Source organism: Ursus arctos, unplaced genomic scaffold (genome assembly GCF_023065955.2).
Source record: "Ursus arctos isolate Adak ecotype North America unplaced genomic scaffold, UrsArc2.0 scaffold_18, whole genome shotgun sequence".
In the NCBI taxonomy this organism is placed as follows: Eukaryota; Metazoa; Chordata; class Mammalia; order Carnivora; family Ursidae; genus Ursus; species Ursus arctos.
The window spans coordinates 15,251,086-15,267,752 of NW_026622852.1; positions in this window are offsets into that span (position 1 = coordinate 15,251,086).

The following is a 16,667-nucleotide window of genomic DNA, read 5'->3' on the forward strand; positions in this document are numbered from 1 at the left end:
TTTTGTATGGCTCTCAAGATAAGAATGATTTTTATATTCTTAAAGCATTGAAGGAGAGGAGGCAGAAGCAGAGCGGGAGAAGGAAAGAAGGAGAAGGAGGAGGAGGAGCAAGAACAAGAAAAGGAAGAGGGGAAAGGAGGAGAAATAGAGGGAGGCGGAGAAAGGGTAGGTGGAGGAGAGGAATAAGAAGAAGGAAAAACAACAAAATCCACAGGTGACCCATAAACTCTAAATCACTTACTCTCTGCCCCTTTACAGCAAAGGTTTTCAAACTCATGCTTTAAAGGGATATACAATATTCTAGAGTCTCTACAACACGTGATCCATAATGTCCCATATGCCATTAAAAATTACTAATAATGTGAGGCACCTGGGTGATGCAGTCAGTTGAGCATCTGACTCTTGGTTTCAGCTCAGGTCATGATCTCAGGATAGTGTGATGGAGCCCGGCGTCGGGCTCCATGCTGGGCATGGAGTCTGCTTAAGATTCCCTCTCTCTCTCTCCCTCTGCTCCTCCCACATTCCCCCACCCTCACTCTTCCTCTCTTTTTCTCTGAAGGAAATAAATAAATAAATAAATCTTTTTAGAAACCAGGCGCCCCAAAAATAAAACTTTTTAAAAAAATTACTAGTAATGTATAAAAAAGGTGACTGTGTCTCAAAGTCAAGAGCCAAATCTATTAATAGAAAGACCTCCAATGCTAATTCATTAAAAAATCTCAAAAATAATCAGTAAGTGTTTCCAATACTGTTTCAGTAGGTGAAGAGAAGAGAAATTCCAGGAGAGATTTGTAAACTGAAAAGTAAAAATGGAAATTCTAGAATTGGAATTCAATATCTGAAATAAAAAATTGTTGATGGAACTATCAATAGACTACACACAACACAAAAAAGGATCAACGATTGTGAAGACTGCCTGACAAAAATCATACAAATTTCAGCACACACAGAGAAAAAAGGTTGAAAAAATTGAGCAAAGCTTCAATAATCTTTAGGACAGTATCAAGAAGTCTAACACGTGGAATTAGAATTTCAGCAGGGAACTATAGGTTAAAAATGTGTATGTCTGTATCTAATACAGACATAATAGCTCAACATTTTTCCAAATTTGATGAAACACTGTAATCCAAAGAGCCAGAGAACTCAGGGAATTCCAGACAGGATAAATACAAATGTTATATTTTGTGTTTGCTTTAGACAGGTGCAGAGAACCCTGGGAATCAGAGGCTCTCTTTACCCAGCTTGTCAAAAGCTCGACAAAGGGTGTTCTTCTCTCCGTGAGAACAAAGTCTGGGTTCCTGGTTAAAGAAAAAAAAAAAAAAGAACTCAACTGTCAAATTGGTATGTATTTATCAATATTTATAGTATTTCTACTATGTGCTAGGCCATTCTTCAGCATGTTATGTCATTTAATCCACACAACCTTGTCCTTAACTTTACAGATGAAGGACCTAAGGCTCGGGTTTGCAGCTTGCTCTAGGTCATAAACCATGGAACTTTTAGAAGCAGAACTTAAATACGATTTTCTCTGTAAATGAAGCCTGAACTCTTTCCGCTAGTTTTTCCTTAGGCCCCCTCAACATACACACGTACGTACAGAGAGTTCAGTCCCTATTTGCTAAATTAACGACTAATGTTAAACTCTATGAATCTAGTGACACGTCACACACTGTCAGTCCCCAGGTTTGGACAGCTGCGGCCTGCACTCAGCAGGCGAAGCCCTGCCCACACCCTGATCCAAATCCGGCTAAAGCAGTTAAGTATTTGCAGCTTCAGACTCCTCCACTGATTGAGCCTAGAATGAGTCTTGTTTCCCTAAACAGAGTCATCAGTGTACCTTGATCCCACCAGGCTGCTTTATACGCTCAGCAACTGGCTTGTTCGCTCCGTGGTTCGGTACTGAACTTGAACTTTAGTTTCCTATTGTGTATCCCATTTGCCCAGGTAGGCCTGGGGCTGCCCATAGCTGCACCCCAGTCATCAAGATGCTTTTTAATATGAGTAAATGCCATACCCTCTTTATCCATTGGCAGGGGCTCTGATTGAAAACTAATAGGCCACTTGAAGCCACACTAATGACTTGGAAAATCACTCTTGTCTCCCATGGCTATTGCACACCAACCTAGATTGAAAACCTGATTACTTTTTGGTCCTTAGGGGCATTGGAAAATGGGTCGTTATGCGTATCTATGATGCCCATCCTATCAATGAAGGTCATGTCCCGAAAATCTTAGCATTTCCCCGTTACCTGATTCTACCCTTTACACACCAGGCAGATATTGAGGTCCAAATGCCTAGCAACAAAGCCTGCTTAAGGTTTTGGAGTTTTCAAAATCCAATCCTACGAATGTTTACCTGAAAATTAGGGTGGCAGTATTTGTGATTGGTGAGCATTCAGTCAGAGGTAACACAGCGGAAACCTCACCTTTATAAAGCAACAATAGTAATGTTAGCTAGCATGTATTGAGTATTTGCTGTGGGCCAGATTGATATATGTATTGTCTCATTTAATCCATACAAAAGGAGTATGGAAGGCAGAAGAGTGGTTTCCAAGAGATGTCCTCATCCTAACCCTCAAACTTATGAATGTTATGTCACAATGCAAAAGAGAAGCAAAACAGGTGAAATTAAGGTTGCTAATCAGCTGACCTTAAAAATAGGGAGATTATCCTGGATTACCTAAATGGACCTAAAGTAATCACAAAAAAAATTTGTTTTGTTTTGTTTTTAAGTATACTTGACACCTAGCGTGGGGCTCGAACTCATAGCCCTGAGATCAAGAGCTGTAGGCTCCACTGACTGAGCCAGCCAGGCGCCCCAATCATAATAGTTCTTAAACATGGAAGAGAGAGGGAGAGGGGTCAGTGCCAGAGTGATACAATGTGAAAAAGAGTTACTCGGCTCTTGCTGGCTTTGAGAATGGAAGGGGGTCACAAGCCAAAGAGTGGCAGCCTCTAGAAGCTGGAAAAGGCAAAAACAAACACACACACACACACACACACACACACACACAAAACAAACAAACAAACAAACAAAAAAACGGATTCTCCCCTAGGATCTCCAGAAGGAATGCAGTCCTGCCAACATCTCGGTTTTAATCCAGTGAGACCCACATCAGGCTTCTGACCTACAAAACTGAAAAGGAAATGTGTGTTCTTTCTAGCCACTGAGTTTGTGAAACTTTGTTGCGGTAGCAATAGGAAACCCCTACAAGGAGATACTATTACTCCCCTGAATTTTAGGTGAGAAATTTTGAATCCCAACCAAGGGGAGCTAATTACCCCAATACAGAAATACTTCGTTGTAAGACAGTCTCATCGTTTTGACCATGAAGAAGACCAAAAAGTGAAACCTCTGCTTGTTTTCTTTAATGACCTTGTTCTTTCTGCCACTCCTCCCTAAAAATGGACGGGAGGCTTTGGCTGACTGCGCTGGAGAGTCATAGAGCACATGGCTTTAAAAACTAGAAAATTGGCCCGTTCGTATTAAAGGCATTTTCCCGGAAAATCTTCATCTCACAATCGTGGGATCAAGTTTTCATATAACTCAAGTGGCAAAAGTATCCTCTTAGTTCTAGTACTATTTTCCATGTAAGAAGTCCAAGAACTAAAAAAAAAGGCAATAAAAAGGAATTAGCCAAGTAAAGAAATGCACCAGGAAATGGTTTAAATCTATCAGAAAATGGCTTAAAACTGGCAACAGCATCTGATGTTTTTAACAAAGCTAAAGTGCTTTTTTTTTTTTTTTTTTGTCTCTGTGTAAATCACACAGTTGCGTCTCTGGAAGTAAACCACCTCGTGTTCGTGTCTTTGGCATCGTGTAGCAGAGCCTTAGTGTTTGTGCCAAATTCCTTAGGCATGTCAGACATATGACAGGAGCATATTTCATGATAAGCCCCGTGCCTGTTTTTACTAAATATTACCGTAAATCCTCACCTGCATAAGTCTGCATAATATATTTCCGTGGTAAATCCTTCAGCGGCCAATGATCTATACTGAGGCTAAAATTGCCTCAAGCCCCTTCAGTTTTAATACTTTGTCCCAGTGACTTTAATCTATAGTTTACTTCATGAGCAAAGTATACGCCAATATATCTAATGAGGCCTAAGCCCTAGTTGGCTTAAGATGTCATTCTCTAGGGAAATGAGATGTGGTTACTATTATGAAGGCAGCTAGTAACATAAAAACGACGTTAGCCATTTATTAATTTCATTTGTAAGGCTGCAGAGCTGAGAGCCGAGACAATTGCTTTAATCCTTCGTTCCTTATCATGTTTCTCCCTCCGACAGTCAGCAGTCACTTGGCTCCCAGGGCTAAGCTTAGGAGTCTGGCTGGGGAACAGCTTTCGCTCTGGCGGGGCTCCCCTTCACCCCTCACCTTCTAGCTCTCTCTCCCCTGCTCGTGCAAAAGAAATATGCAGGAACTGTTCTCACATGTGCTCGGGCCATGTATTCAAGTCCCAAAGTCATGGCCCTTCATTTCTGACTTTCTGTCTTGTAGATCAGAAAGACTAAAGATCAAGAAGAATATCTTTCTTCTTACGCACCTCCACAACTGTATGTGAGCTCCATGGCTCTATTAGTCAACTAGAGGCACGAGATGCTGTGTAACAAATGATCCCTCACCTCAGTGGCTTACAGCAATAAGCATTTATTCAACTTACACTCGGGGATCTTTACAAGGCAGAGGCTGGCTCCTCGAGGCTAATTTCAGGCTATGGGTGGGATGGCTTTGGCCCCTGGCTGCAGGGAAGGTTCAAGTCTGTTCTAAGTGTCTTTGTTCTGGGGCTGGACCGGCAGGGAAACAGCTCTCCAGGTCAGGCACGTTCTTCTCATGGTGGAACACTGGATGGAGCACCGGAAGGCAAGCCCAACCATTCGGGTATGTTTCTGGTGTTGGCTTTTGTCGCTATCATTTCGTCACCAGAGTGGGTTACGTGTCCAAGGCCAAAGTTGAAGAGTAGGAAAAATACACTTCGTTCATATGGGAGCAAGGCGAGGGAGGGAATGATATAAATCTGTTGTGGCAGAATGAAGAATTGAGATCCCAAATTCAATCTCCCCAAATGGCCCATCTGCGTAGGACGGGTTGAGCCTCCTGGTGAAACGGTTCCTGGCAGGACTGGGGTAGAGGAGGGTTAAAAAGCAAACTGCAGTTAGAATGGCAATAAATCACATTAGTCAGTTATACAGTTATAAATTGTATTTGCTAGCATCCTTCATTCTTGCATTTTTAGGATAATTATGATATACTCACACCTTCTTCTCCAGTTTCTCTCCTGTTTCCTCCCTGTGCAGATACTCTGCTACAAGCACCGAAGTATTGTAAAACAGTCCTAGCTCTGGAGTTTGAAAGATCTGAATTTGAATCCCAGACCTACTGTGGATTTGCTAAGTACCCCTGAATGAATCCTTCTGTGTTTCTTGACCTCAGTTTTGTCATCTTTAAATTATGATAATATCTGTACTGCAGAGTTCTTGGGAGGGTTAGATATAAACCTGTAATCCTTCTGGTCCCTAGTAGGGATCTAAAAAAGAGGAACTGATTTTCTTATAATTTATCCTTAGCATCTGCCCCGTTCTCTCTGTCTTATCATCCAGCATCTACCACAGAAATGTGCTTCTTGGTTCCGAATGATCAGTGGACATTTGACCATTTGTCACTAGACAAATAACAAGTTGGAAGCCTAACATTGTGGGGGGGTATCAGGAGCATACCATCTGGTGGTTGGCAAATATCTGGCTTTGCTCTCATTCCTGTGGGATATCTGTGGGGGGGGAAATGTAAGTACAGAATTTCAAGCATGTCAGTGACTAATTATACAATCAGTTTTCATCTAGGCCACAAAGAAAAACGGATTTCACCCCCTGGCAGGGTGCTTTAGGTGAATAGGGTTTAGAAGATTTAAATATTCCTTTAGAAGAAAAGATCCCTTGAGATCCTATATACTTCACCTCCAACTTAATGTTCAACCCCACTTCAACGTCTTTTTTTTTTTTTAAAGATTTTATTTATTTATTCATTCGACAGAGATAGAGACAGCCAGCGAGAGAGGGAACACAAGCAGGGGGAGTGGGAGAGGAAGAAGCAGGCTCATACCGGAAGAGCCTGATGTGGGGCTCGATCCCATAACGTTAGGATCACGCCCTGAGCCGAAGGCAGACGCTTAACCGCTGTGCCACCCAGACGCCCCCCACTTCAACTTCTTAATATGCATCATCATTTCAACTGATGCCTGATAAATTATGCAATCAGTTGACTAACATATGATTTATTTCAAGAAGATACGATTCATCTCTTTTTCACCACTGTATTTTTAGCGTCCGGCACAACAGATGCTCTATAAATACTTACCAAATAAGCAAATAAAGGAATTAATGACTAAACCTGAATTTTAAACAAGCAGAAGGACTTCCTAATTAAATACAAACTAAGCCCATTAATTTTATTTCTCAACTCCAAATGCATTTTATTACTCTTCTTCATATTGTCTTTAAACTGCTATTTCAAATCGCTGTCAGTCCTAGGCCTTAATTTTTGAATTATAATAAACTACTCTTTGAGATTTGCGGTGTAATAGCTCAATTTTCTACTTTGCATGCATGCAGAATTTAGGGGTTAAAGAGGAGGTCATTATAATCTCCCAGGGATATATCTGAATTTATAGAATGGATAATAATGTTAAAAGAAAGCTCCCACTATTCCATAATTCAATCTTCAAACAATTGGACTTTAACTTTTTAATTCTCATTAAATGATATAATTGCCCTTGGACTTATTTATCTTTATTGTACTTTCTTTGGACTAAAAAAAAAACAAATGTCTGGCAGTCATTTAAAGGAATTATCATAAAATCATACTTTGGAATTTGAACTAAAGTAGCAGCAGTTCAAAGCTTCCCAGAAATTCACTCATCTATGAAGTTGTGTGTGTGTAAACATACTATGTGCTATATATTCTAATCTGTTAGTGATATAATGCATATGTAACACACAGCTATATATAATATTTCGGAGAAGAAAAAACTTAATCATTTTGGTTTTAACATGTTATGCTTTCTAGGCATACAAGTGGAATGATGCAGTAGGTAGCTGGATATTCAAACCTGAAGCTTAAGGAGAAGGAGGGAGAGGGATTCTCACGAGCACGAAGATGCTCCCTAAAGCCAGGTGCCTGATGAGCTGAGCCAGGGGGCGATCACAGCCTGTGACGAGGGCAGGACCAAGGGCTTGCCGCTGGACCACTCCAGCATTGACGGCTCCGGAGGCTGGGAAGCAAAAAGTGAGATGGGAGGACCACCGGAGGGTACGGTGTGCAGGGAGGGCTGACCTCAGAGTGTTTCTGCGGGGATGACGTGGGTGCCCAACCTGCCGGGAAGTTGCGTAACACAAAGATCAAAAATTGACTGCTGATGGGGGTGGCCAAACTGGGTGACGGGGAGTGGGAGTCACAGGCTTCCGGTTACGGAGTGAATACCTCGCGGGAATAAAAGGCACAGCCTAGGGAATAGAGTCAATGGTATCCTAATAGCGTTGTGTGGTGACTGAGGGGAGCTACGCTTGTGAGCACAGCGTGAGTACGGAGAAGTTGCATCACGGCGTTGTACAGCTGAAACTACTGCATCATTGTGGGCCACCTATACTCGAATTTAAAAATTTATTAAAAAGAAGAAGAAGAAGAAAATCGACCACTGCTTTTGGCAATATGGAGATGGGTGGTGATTTTCGCAGAGCAGTTTCAGGGAAGTAGTGAGGACCAATCCCTGTGGAAGTGAGTTAAAGAGCCGCGAGGGGAGAGAGTGTGACAGGGAATACTGGAAAGTCTGTTTTGTACAAAGAGAAGCCCAGAAGCAGAGCCAGAGTGTGAGCACAGGTCTAGGAAAGGTTTGCTGCTGCCTTATTGAGACGGGAGGTCTATTTGTGCGCTGATGAGGACGATCCCACGAGGTAGAGAAGTCAAAGTGCAGGGAAAGGGCTCAGAGTGGAGAGGTGGCCCTCAGGAAGAGCAAGAGCTGCTCATCGTTTGGCCCGAAGGGAAGACAGAATATGAAAGTGTGGTGCAAGGAGGCTGGTGGATTTGGTAAAGGGGAAAGGAAGCAGTTCACTTGCTTTTGTTTTCTTTGTGATGAGCTGAGAGCGATGACTGGGAGGGAGGGCTGGAGGTTTGAAAAGAGAGAAGGTAGACAGTAGTCGTTTGACAAAGTAGACAGGAAACTGAACAGAGAATTCTAGCAGAATTGTCCTACAGTTCTGAGAACCCACTTGAGATTTGTGAGCTTGCATGCAAAGCAAATGTCTTTTTCTCCCATCCCATCCATTTGGCTGCTTGAATGCAGATGTGGGCAAGACAGAGTTGAGTATCGCCAGGGTTTGGGGTTTTGTCAGGGAAGTACAGCGGAGGTAGAGACAGACAAAAGAGTCGAGGGTGCGTCTGAGGACGTTGTGGTGACACTCCATGGCATCTAAGCTGGGTAAGGAAGTAAGCCAAGAGGGAAGAACTGGATGGGGGAGAGGTCATGGGGTGGATCCCTAGATTCTGGAATGGTGTTATTTTGGGTGAGGAAGAGATGCTGTGGATATCACAAAGTGCAGTGAAGGAAAACCAGATTTTGGAGGTTGCTGACAATAACCAGACCTAGGGTGTAACCGAGGGAGCAGCTGGGTGTGGAGGTGTTGGAGTCAGTTAAGGAACTGGAATTGATCTCCCGAGTAAGGGGTTCTGAATCCTGCCTGCACGTGCAGATCAACCTGCAAGTTGAAAAAAACAAAACAGAACAAAAAACCACCCTAATGCCTGAATCCTACCTTGACCAATTAAATCAGTATTTCTGGGGACTGGGGAGGGCCCGAGCACAGGTAATCTTTAAAAACATCCTCGCGGTGCACCTGGGTGGCTCAATCAGTTAAGCATCCGCCTTCAGCTCAGGTCATGATCCCAAGGTCCTGGGATCAAGTCCCACATCAGACCCCTTGTTCAGCGGGGAGCCTGCTTCTCCCTCTCCCTCTGCCTGCTGCTCCCCCTGCTTCTGCTCACTCTGTTTCTCAAATAAATAAAACTTTTTTCAAAAAATCCTCAGGTGATTCCAAAATGCGAGCAAATTTGAGAACCAACCAACTACGTGGATGTTGAGGTCACCAAAAATGATGTCAGGAGCAGTAATGGATGGAAATGCAGGGAGCCGGTTGCTCAAATCTGCCGAGCATGAAGCAGAATGACTGGGTGGGTAGGAAATGAAAGCAGTCTAATACCACGAGAGAGCTGGAGCCTCTGAAGAGAAGAGGTGATGAGAAACAAGGAGAATACCTATTTCCCATTCCCACTTCCAGGACCTGCAAATGTGAGGCATGGAAGCGAACATGGCCACCATTTGAAAGGGCTGCAGGTGGGCAGGATGCGGGGGGGGGGGGGGGAGATCCAAGTCTTAGAGCACGAAGGCGAAGGTATTCAAAGAAGAGTATGGAAAGAGGATTCAGAGAAGAGTTTGGAGGTAAGGGAGATGTTGCTATTCAAGCTCTGAGTTCCGAAGGCCACATTGGAAAGGACAGCAGTTTGGGAAGGAACGGGAGAGTGGCTCAGATAAAGGGCTATCCGGAAATGTATGGATGAGAGTCCCCATGTTGATCCAAGAGGCTTTCACCAAGGCCAGTGAGAGTAAGAGGCATGATCGTTAGTCCCGTGGCCTCTTAGGGAAAGCGGGAAGTTAATTCTAAGTACAGCTTCCTTCCTGTAATAGGGTGCTTAGATAGTAGGTGATGATGAAGCAGGGGGAGGAACTGGGTGGATAGGGTAGTGGGAGGGGAGCCTGTGCGTCTCTAAAGCCCTTTTCTGTCGGACTGGGGACAGTGTCAAAGAGGGTAGGACAATAGTCCTACCAAGAGTAAAATGGGCCTCCCTTAAAATCTTGGACACAAACAGTTAAATGCTTTGAATCTCAGGACTTGAACTATATTGCAATTCTCTCTTTCTGTGCCTGTCTACAAGGAGGCTTTCAATTGCCTCAGCAAAATCTTTCTCTTATTTATCTTTGTACCCCCAGCACCCTAGCACAGCGCCTGGTACAGAGAAGGTACTTAATAAATGTTTGATGTACTGAAATGAAACACTTCAAAAGCCAAAGACAAAGTCTTTCTGTGTCTAGAGTAAAGTAACCAAGTGAGACACGATATTTTGCTAGAATTTCTGGATTGTAACCTTTCCGGGCTGGACCTATTGCTAAGTACACTTACATTTCTAACCACAAAGAGCACTTTTATTTTTCACTCATTAAAAGAATTAAATTAAAATCGTTTCTGCCAGGAATTGGTGCCATAATATATGTGTTTAAGTATTACATTAAGAAATCAATATCTCTAGCTCGCACTAAGTACATTCAGCACCCCTTAATTCAGGAGCATGAACCGTGTGTGCACTTAAGATTAATTTCGTGAAAAGAAAAGATAAATTAGATCAGCCAAGCCGAGGAGACAGTGAGACCTCAACATGGTCTTCAGTACGAAACTCTTTGCTCTATTCGGGACACAGATTTCTCCCTTTGTTTGGACTTTGTTGCTTGGAATCAGGGCAACCCAACACAAAGCAAAAGCAAAGAGGCTCTCAACTCAAAGAATCAGCTATCTGTTTGTACCCTCTTGCAGGATTATATGGTAGTTTGCTAGAATGTTATTTTTCTAAAAATCTTCCTTATGCTATATATAAAAATAAACCCCGAAGTTAAGAATCTATGTGTGAGGATAAAAAAGAAGAAAAATGAAGAACAAGATAATCCTGGGGCACCTGGGTGGCTCATTCGGTTAAGCATCTGACTTTGGTTCAAGTCATGATGCCAGGGTTCTGGGATCAAGCCCCACACCGGGCTCCCTGCTCAGGGGGGAGTCTGCTTGTCCCTCTCCCTCTGGCCCTCCCCGCCGCTTGTGTTCTCTCTCTCTTACTCTCTCTCTCAAGTGAATAATTAAAATCTTTAAAAAAAAAATACAAGACAATTCTATCTTAATGCAACCCAGATGCAATAAAAAAGATTCAAAGGGAAATATTAAAACATTTATAAAATCACAAATATGTAAATCACAAAACAGTAATTGAAAGGAAAAATATTTTCATCAAATGTGAAGAATGATTAATATCATATCAAATATATAAGAAAAATAATCCTCATAATTAAGTAATCAAAGGATACAAGCAATGACTTCACACAGAAAGAGATATAAATCGTAAAGAAAATTAACAAAAAATAACAACCAAAATATTAGCTTAATCTTATCAAATGAGCCAAACTGGATTAATAATAATCCACGCACTAGTGAAGATGTGATACAATAGACTAGTCTCCACTACAACTTGATTCAGGGAGAGTTACTAGAGCTGGCTGTCTGCTCTCTGGGACAGTCAGCTCCACTGTCCATGCTAGGGTAAAGGTGACATGCATGTGTTCTCATTTACCTGGTGAACACTGCACTCGATTACAGGTGAGCGCTCCCATGCTGGGGAAAGGACAGCAATTAAATCATAGAAAATCGTATTTCCTGTGTGGATAAATGCAGAGGAACAGGCTAGAAAAAAGGTCTTACAACAATTGGCTATTTTGTTTTCACTTATCATAAATAAAATCCTGCAGAAAACTCTGCCTTGAACATTTTTGCCAGATGTCATAGCATTCTCTCTCTCTCTCTTTTTTAAATATTTTATTTATTTATTTCAGAGAAAGTGAAATAGAGCATGAGCAGGGGGGAAGGGTAGAGGGAGAAGCAGACTGCCCATTGAGCAGAGAGCCCGATACGGGTCTCAATCCCAGAACCCTGTGATCATGACCTGAATCGAAGGCAGATGCTTAACCAACTGAGCCACCCAGGCACACATAGCATTCTCTCAATAACCAAAGATAAATCTGAGCGCCTCCCGCATAAGTACAGTTCAGATTCCCTCTTACTGCCATAATCCACTGAGTCCTCTTGCAGGAGGTGGTGACTTTTCAGCAGACCTAAAATATGGATTCATCACTCCAAACCAGTCCTCTTCTCTAGCTCATTCCTATGAATCAATATTATTGTTTTTCACTTTTAATATATTAAGGTTTAAATATTGCAGGGATTTTTCCTATCAGTCCTAAACAATGATGAAAGAGATCTGAGCCAGAAGAAGAAGAAAAGAAAGAAAGAAAGAAAGAAAGAAAGAAAGAGAAAGAAAAGGAAGACATAAAGATTAATTTTCAGCTAAAGTAAGCCCCATAGAATTACCTTGGGGTTAGAAATTACTTTTCTTCTCTGGGAGTGCTTGCAACTATTCGGACTTGGCTGATTTTTTTTCCCGGAGATTCGCATCTCGGTGACCTGGATAGGGCACAAAATGTCCAGCAAGTTGTTCAGTGAGTAGGAGGAAGTGACTAATTTATCCTCCCTGTTTTACCAACTACTACCAAGCAAATCCATTTAGAGGCAAGACTCCAGAAATGCCTTCTGAATTAGTGACCAGCAGTTAGACAGTGTGGTCTCTGGGACAGAATGATGTCGGCAGCCGGAGTCGAAGCTTTGTTGATGCTTCTCAACTTTGCATAAGTCATTTCAACGATCAGTCCTGCTTTCTCATAGTGGCCAGATGAGGAAGAGAACAATAATTAAAATCTACTCCAGGGCGTATTTATAAATCATTTTAAGATTCTCCTAATGGGATTTTTTTTTCCCTACAAAGGGCAAAACACTTAATTACATTAACTATCTTTAACGCTATACTGAGGCAGACACTTTTTTGTATGCGTATTTAAAGAGGCATCGCTGTATTGAGGGAGAAAATGTATACATCATACGCATGACATATATTGTTTGATATCCGTTGAGACTTCCCTTAAAAATAAAACACAGTGTCTTAAATTTGTTTTTTAAAAAGTAAGTCTGTTTAGAAAGGGCATAAAGATTCATTGAGGTGGAAGATGTTTTGTATAAAGTGTGATTTGGTGTAAAATCTGTAACTTAATTTGAACACAGGTATAGGAAGGATTTCACAGCTCTCAATTTTAACAACCTGAAGTACATTTTCTTTAGCAGGTGTGTTTGGTTTTCCTTAAAGTGATCATGAAATGAAATGAATGAGCATCTGCTACCTGGCGTGGGAATGAAAATGTACTTCCTTCAAGCTACGGGAGTTTTGCTAGGATTTAATTTCTACATAAAGTGGATGTTGTTAGAATGTATTCGTCTCTAGTTGGTCCTGTCCGGCTGTAAGATCTTATTAGTATCTCTTTTCTAGGAATTATTCCTAGGGCGTTCTCACAGAAAGTTTTGGGGGAAAAATAAACTCTCATTTCCATCTTTCCAAAGACCTGATTGTTTGAGCCTCCCCCAGATCAGAATTCGTTGCTGCTGCTTCCAGGCGCGGGGAGCTGCCTACTCTGGCCCTCGACTACACTCACGTGCCTCTGCTCTGAATTACAGTTACTTATGCAGACTGATTTCCTCCACCAGGTTATAAGCTCCTTGAGGGCCAAAACTGGTGTCTTATGCATTCAAGCGTACCCTTCCTCCAAGTATTTACAATAGCAAGAGACTCCCTAAAAGCAGAGAATTGTTCAGAACTTCCCACATAGCAGGCTTCCCACATTTGTTCAATGAATATTAGATGTAACTCAGAAGTTGCAACTTGGTTTCAGACATGGGCATAGCTCAGCAGCACAGCGTGCTTTCTCTCTCCCGCCCCTGACGCCCAGACCGGCCCGCCTCCTGGCCTAATAGTCGGTTTTCTGTCTTATCCATCTGTTTTCTCAGCACCTCAAGCAGTGCCTGGTAGATCATTATCACTGTTAACACACGTAGTTCTTACTGCATTCCTAGTGCTTTACAAGTGTTAACTTGAACTCTCACCCCAATCTGCTATTATCCTCCTCCTTTTACAGATGAGGAAATGGAAGCAGAGAATGTAACAATATTCAACACCAGAATAGTCTAGGGTCAGAGGCCATGCTTCCAGACCTTATTTCCTCCCACAGGGAGCAGTGTTATTCTTTGGAAACAAAATGAAATCTAAGGGTCATTTCCTGGTAGCTGACCGTTCCTGGTAGTTGACCAAAAAGGATTTCTAATCCCTTTCCATGTATCTTTCAGTTGCTAATCAAATCAGAGCCTGTTTTGCCAAGAAAGCCAAACTTTATTAAAACCGCGGCATTCAAAGAATCTAAACCCACCTCGCTTTCTGAATCCATTTTCCCTCCATTCAGCCTTGGTGAAAAACAGAGTGCAGTCTGACCCAGTGATAACCCCATTAGGGAGTTTCTTTCGGTGCAAACAGCAATTTAAGCAAATATGCCCTTCTGTTTTTTCTAGTGCCCTTTGTTATTGTAGTAAAATCCAAATTGGGCTTCATGTGGGAAATCAAAGAGCCGAAGACAGGGGGACTTTTCATTACATGCAGAAATGCAACAGAATGCTTTTTATTCCCATCCAAGCAGTTATTGTTTATCTACACGGCTAAGGAATGGAAGGTCTAAAAAGTAGCCAAGGGCTAGACAAGCCTCTGCTCCTTCACCCGGATGGAAGTCTCCCATCCCGTGCGCGGAGTCAGGGCGAGTGCTGTCCTTCTCCAAGCCGGCTGGTCTGCGATTGCCCTCGCTGTTCAAGTACTCCAACTGCAGACCTTGTTCCTCCTTTCAATCTGATTATTAAAAGCCAACTAAAGTAGTTAAATGTTTAAAAAAGGTGAAGGCCGGATAAAATGTAAAAGCCTCTGAGTACTCTGTTGACACTTAAATAATGTAGCCAAGCACAACGCAGGAAGTCATTCAGTGCTATTAATCAGTAATCTGGGAGCATTGTGTAGGTGTGCAAGTGTCTTTCCCTTGGCTACCATCTGTGAATTGATCATTGAAAAATCTGATAAAGGAACATTCGGAAAGTACACAGTGAAATCCAGATGATTGCCATCAATTACAGCTCACCTTTGTAAGACTCAAACTTGACATTTTAAAACGTTTTCGTTATCGCCTTTGCTTCAAAACGAACAATATACCTATGGTTAAAATTCTACCTTTCTTTCATCAAGACATTTGAGACCTAGAAGGTTTCATCCTCTATTTCATACTGATTTTACTGCTATAGTTTTTAAAATAAAGAATTCATGCCCCTTTCTGTGCTCAGCATAGCGTCAGCTTGAGATTCTTTCTCCCTCCCCCTCTGCTCCTCCCCGTGTTCTCTCTCTCTGTGTCAGATAAATAAATAAATAAATAAATAAATAAATAAATAAATAAATAAATAAATAAAATCAAATAAAAAATTCATGCCCTCTCAATGCTTTATTTTTTCCTCAAAATCTTGTTCTGTAATCCTGTCCGTGAAAAGTACTGCCATCTGCTGGCCATTGGTATATAACGCAGTATGAAGAGTTCGGAGTCCTTGAAGAAAGGACTGTGAAAAAGCACGTGCATTGTTAGAAGCAACCCAAGTAGAGTCCACTTGTCACTTTAGAATTGACCTTTAAATTATAGCACTTCTAGGGGCGCCTGGGTGGCACAGCGGTTAAGCGTCTGCCTTTGGCTCAGGGCGTGATCCCGGCGTTATGGGATCGAGTCCCACATCAGGCTCCTCTGCTATGAGCCTGCTTCTTCCTCTCCCACTCCCCCTGCTTGTGTTCCCTCTCTTGCTGGCTGTCTCTATCTCTGTTGAATAAATAAATAAAATATTTAAAAAAATTAAAAAATAAAAAAAATCAATTATAGCACTTCTGTGTGTATGTGTGTCTCTCTCTTTCTCATAGAAAGTCAGTACGGCAAACGTTAGACAATATTGACTTGCAAAGTTTTTTTTAAAAAGCTAAGTTTTGCTGCCCTCTGCTGTTCAGGTGCCTGCATTTCTGAGCTTTCATTCTCGTTAAAACTGAAAGCATAATTAATGTGTTTGTTCTTCTATTTATTTATTCATATAGTCGTTCACTCGGTTATTCGTTCAATGAATGACTATAAGCCGTACTCTGCACCTACGCACCACGCTGTGTGCAGGACTACTGGGACACAAACCTGACCAATGAGACAAGGGAAGAAAAACGAAGAATTTCAAGGCTAAATGACGTGAAAATCTGTTTTAGAGTTATAGAGTCCATAAATTCAGTTGTATCAAATCTGTGATGCCTGCCTTAGTAATAGTTTGAGGAAGAGAGGAAAAGGGAAGGGAAGGGAAGGGAAGGGGGTGGGGGGGAGAAGAGAGCTGGGCAGGCGCAGTGAGCATGGTGTGATCCAGTCACGGCAGCACCCAGGAAACAACCAGTAGCTTCCTTTTTACTTTAAGCCCATTATAACCATAAAACTTTTCAATAAAAACCTGGATGAGGGGCCCCTGGGTGGCTCAGTCAGTTCAGTGTCTGCCTTCTGCTCGGGTCACGACCCCAGGGTCCTGGGATCGAGTGTGGCATCCCGCTCCCTGCTCAGCGGGGAGTCTGCTTCTCCCTCTCCCTCTGCCTGCAGCTCCCCCTGCTTGTGATCCGTCTCTCTCTGTCAAACAAACAGAATCTTTTAAAAATAAAAATAATTTTTTTAAAAAGCTGGATGAATTTAACAGGAGTCTGTTCCTTTTGGAAACGCAAGATTTGTGTCTAATGTTTTAATTTAGTTCTGGCTGTTACAGTCAGATGGTCTAGAATAAAATATTGCATCTGGTATAAGATCTATGGGGAAGCCTATGGAATTCTCAGCAACAC